We start from the raw sequence: 4,789 nt of genomic DNA on the forward strand, positions 1-4,789 counted from the left end.
CGACTGAGACAAGTAATAGGGTGGACAGATACAATTAATACAGAACAAAGATAATGACATCTGGTGTTCACAAGAGTGTAGAAGCTACGATGGGATGGGTTGGTTGGTTGCCGGATTGGTGGATGGTTTTTGTTGAATGTCTGATTTGGATGGAACACTGCGGCTCGTTGAAGGTACGTATAATAGGATGGGACGGGTGGGCGTGTTGACGGGTAGATTGGTTGGGTAGAATGAATGGGATAGGACAAGTTTATGTGGGATGTGAAGAATAGGATGGGATGAGTGGGTTGGTTGAGGGATGGACTGAGGAATGGATGTACAGGGTGGTGCCATAAGTCATGCATATTGGAACACGTGAATTTAGAGCAGTACATTTGGATCGCCAGAACCAAAAATCGATCAAATAAAAAAATAAGAATAGTTTGCTTGCCTAAGGCCTATGGACTTCTGGTATTTAGTTGTGTGTCTTTTGCTCATTATAACTGACTATAATGTGCAAGAAAGGAACGTGTACAACGTCTTCAACAAGTGGATTTGCAATCCTATCAAGTGACGACTGACAGCTACCTCTAGATTTGCGTCTATATTGGATGTTGTTGTTGAGCGTACATGTATGCGTTTAACCTTGGCAAGGCCACTTGGTACAGAGAAAGTTACTATGTCATCCAAAATGTAAAGGCTGTTTTCAGTTGTCCCGTCATATAGGCAGCCATCCTCCGTCTTCGGAGGATTTACACATTGGTATGCTTCAGTTTGAAGCTTTCAGGTGTTGGTCGTTCTCCGATTGAAGCCCAACGGAGTGAATTGACGGAGGTCTTGACACCTGAATTAGGCAAGAAGTTTCAAATGGAAGCTTAAGGCTGTCAATATTATTGTAATTCAATCTGTTCTTCTTTTTTCTTTTTCTTTTTACATCTTATGGTGTTGGTTTTTTTGGGTGGTTTTTTTGGGGGGGTGGGGGTTTCAAACAATTTTATTCAAATAAATAACTACAATTAACAATATCTCATACAATGAATTAAATACAACTTATCGAGTACAACAAGCTAACTTTTTTAACGTTTTGTTCTTCGAACACTCACACAAAAATGCTTCTTATCTGTAACTGCCTATTAAAAATACTTTCCAACGGTAAAAACGAATTGTTTTTTATATATATACTAACGCACATCTTTCCGATTAAGATAATGTGGTTCAATTTATACATAGTTGCCTTTTTCACCATTACAAAATGCATACCAAATAAAACATCACTAACTTTCAAAACAATCTTAATTTCTAAAGTACGAAAAATAAATTCTTCAATAAACTTCCAGAATGTGTATACAACCGGGCATTCATAAAAGAAGTGTTCAATGAAATCAGTTACATCACAACAGTAATTACATTTATTAGTTTCCGTTACTTTTATTTTACACAGGAGAATGTTGGTCGGATGAATGTTGTGCATAATTTTCCAGTGTAAAACTCTTAATCTAGTCTCTTGTGTTGACTGATAGGCAAATATCCAAGATCGTTCATCAATTTCTACATTAAACTTTCTCTTCCAAAATCCTCCGGAACATGGTACATCTGTTTTCATATTAATAATCTCTTTCCTATGTGACAGGGGAGGCTACCGCTCCTTTCACAGCAGACTCTGCACCCGAGTTGTTGGCCTTTAAGTCAACACCCGTGGATTGTAGAATTCTGTTTGTGATGGGGTCTGGTGGTTTCCGATTGTCTGTATGTTCATGGAAACCTTCGGGTTTGCATAACAGTTTTTATAGGGCTAAGAAATTAGCCCTAACATTTTCAATCCTGTTTGATTGCACTTCGCCTCCCGAGGTGATCGTAGTGTTTCGGCACTCGGTTACACCTATATTCTCTGGCACTTAACACATGTTTGCCGTTAAACAGTGGTAAGGTAATACAAACATCATCAGTCATATTTACAACATTTTTCCTCATAAATAATGACACAGCAGCTTTTACAACATTGTATTCAAGAATTCGGTTTGGCGAATATCCAATCAAATCACATATATCTTGATATGATAATATGTCTCCCGAACGTACAATGTCAGTTAATACCAATACACCTCGTTGTATCCAACTTTTAAAAAATAAAACTTTGCCACTATACGTTATGCATGAATTATTCCATAATAAAGTCGGCCCGACTGTCCCACGATCGTAGTGGTTATTATCCAGCCAATATTTTAATACTGCATTCCAAAAGTGTGATTTCACTAGGTCTAACCCTTTATATCTTGCACTGTTTACATTCGATAAGAAACATTCAAAATGCTTTCCAAAACGCAAATACATCATCTTTGGAGTGAAACTCCAATTATCATTTTCATTTGATGTAGTCAGTTGTGAAACCCATTGTAATAAAAAAGAAATTTGCATTTGCCTTATATCGATCATTTTTAAACCACCTTTTTCAATTTCAAAACATAAAACGCTTCTTTTCACCTTTTCAAAAGCCTTCCGATTACAATCTCTTTTTCGCCACAAAAATCTAAACAATAAGGTATTGACTTCATTCAAAACACAGTCAGGTAATACAAACGCTTGCATAATATACACAAATTGTGAACTTAAAAACGTTTTCACAATACATATTTTCCCTACAATGCTCAAATTTCGCTTCTCCCATGCACAAATCAATCGCTTAATATTCCTTATTCTTCCAGTCCAGTTATCTTCTACCAAAGAAGCACTCTTATCATTTCAAAAATATACACCCAAAATCTTCAACTTTTCCTTCCAAACAAAATTATAAAATGTTTCATCACAATGTTTCCTACTACCCAACCACATCGCCTCAGACTTTCTCTTATGTATCATTAAGCCTGAAAAGCTAGAAAAGTCATTCATTATTTCAAGTGCATAATACATATCAATCTCATCCTTTAAAAAAAAGGGTGATATCGTCTGCATACAGAGCAATTTTAACAACGGTTGCAATATCAACATTATTCCATAACGAAATTCCTTTAATACGTCTACACTGTCTTATTTTTGATGCCAACAATTCAATGGCCATTACAAAGGCCAAACATGAAAACGGGCACCCTTGACGAATCCCGGCTTTCACATAAAAAAAATCAGACAACCATCCACAATACTGCACTGAGCTAACCGTGTCGTTCATTAACACAGTCACCCATTGAACAAATTCTGGCCCAAACCCCAATTTTTGAAAGGCTTTAATAATAAACTCTTTTGAAATACTATCGTACGCTTGAACACAGTCAATTGCGACCAACAGACCAGGTTGATTTAACTCGTGTGACTGTTCGATTACATCATCAATTAACCTTAATATTGTAGATACTTTTCTGCCTTTAATATAATTGTTGTTTGTTTGTTTGTTTGTTTGCTTAACGCCCAGCCGACCACGAAGGGCCATATCAGGGCGGTGCTGCTTTGACATATGACGTGCGCCACACACAAGACAGAAGTCGCAGCAGAGGCTTCATGTCTCACCCAGTCACATTATTCTGACACCGGACCAACCAGTCCTAGCACTAACCCCATAATGCCAGACACCAGGCGGAGCAGCCACTAGATTGCCAATTTTAAAGTCTTAGGTATGACCCGGCCGGGGTTCGAACCCACGACCTCCCGATCACGGAGCGGACGCCTTACCACTTGTCTTTAATATAACCGACTTGATCTTTCTGAACAATATCACCAATAACGCTTCCTAACCTTTTTGCCAAACACTTGGCTATCAGTTTATAATCGCTGTTTGAAAGGGAGATGGGTCTCTAGTTCTTTAATTCATTTTTAGGCAAATCCTTTCCCTTGTGTATTAGGGTAATGACAGCTTTGCGCTGCGTGGAAGACAATTTTCCATCGTCAAAACTTGCATTAAAAGATGCAATTAACAATGTTCTGATGCGGGTCCAAAACACTTTCAAAAATTCTACAGTAATACCATCAACCCCAGGGGCCGACCCAGATTTCATTTGTTTAAGTGCAGCGAGAGCTTCGTTTTCAATCTGTTCTTGATGTCATGCCATTGAAACAAGGTTGGCATACTCCTTTCAGTTCACTTACCTGCAAGGGGAAAATCCCAAGAGATTGTGTTTGTGTTACATGTGCAATTCTTTCGCTCTGCTCCTCCTTAATTCTTTCAAATATATCATTCCTTTCTTCTTTTTGTGTGATCAATAGAAAGCAAACGTGTGTTTGTGTTACATGTGCAATTCTTTCACTCTGCCCCTCCTTAATTCTTTCAAATATATCACTCCTTTCTTCTTTTTGTGTGATCGATCGAAAGCAAACGTGTTTAATAATAATATGGGAGATTTATAGAGCGCTTGACGTTCTCTAAGCGCTTTACAATGAATTGGTGAGAGGTGGTGGTGGCAGGTGAAGTAGCCCGCACGTTGAACATCTCTCATGCTGGGTATTTTCGTGCTTCTATAACACACCGAACTCTGACATGGATTACATGATCTTTTCCGTGCGCACTTTGTCTTGTGCTTGCGTGTACACACGAAGGGGGTTAGGTCACTAGCAGGTCTGCACATAAGTTGATCTGGGAGATCGGAAAAATCTCCACTTTTAACCCACCAGGTGGCAGCGACCGGGATTCGAACACACGACCTTCCGATTAGGAGGCCGACGTCTTACTACCACGCCACTGCGCCAGACAAAATATATCATTCCTTTCTCCTTTATATGTGATCGATGGAGAGCACACGTGTTTGAAATTGACTCACGCTGCCCAGAAGAATTCCTACATAGAGAATACTACATGGCTTGCTGTGTCGTACCAGATTTACACGAG

The 4,789-nt window shown here is 38.8% G+C and overlaps 1 long non-coding RNA gene across 1 annotated transcript; it reads right to left on the minus strand.

The window, feature by feature from the left end:
• Positions 1 to 795: 795 nt before the first annotated feature.
• Positions 796 to 3,981, minus strand: LOC138983308 (uncharacterized). The gene is made up of 3 exons (XR_011461075.1): positions 3,643 to 3,981; positions 1,859 to 3,329; positions 796 to 1,598 (listed from the first exon to the last, which is right to left on the minus strand). It is a non-coding gene; the product is annotated as an uncharacterized lncRNA (long non-coding RNA).
• Between the last annotated feature and the right edge of the window lie 808 nt (positions 3,982 to 4,789).

The sequence above is a fragment of the Littorina saxatilis genome, linkage group LG12 (genome assembly GCF_037325665.1).
Source record: "Littorina saxatilis isolate snail1 linkage group LG12, US_GU_Lsax_2.0, whole genome shotgun sequence".
Lineage (NCBI taxonomy): Eukaryota > Metazoa > Mollusca > Gastropoda > Littorinimorpha > Littorinidae > Littorina > Littorina saxatilis.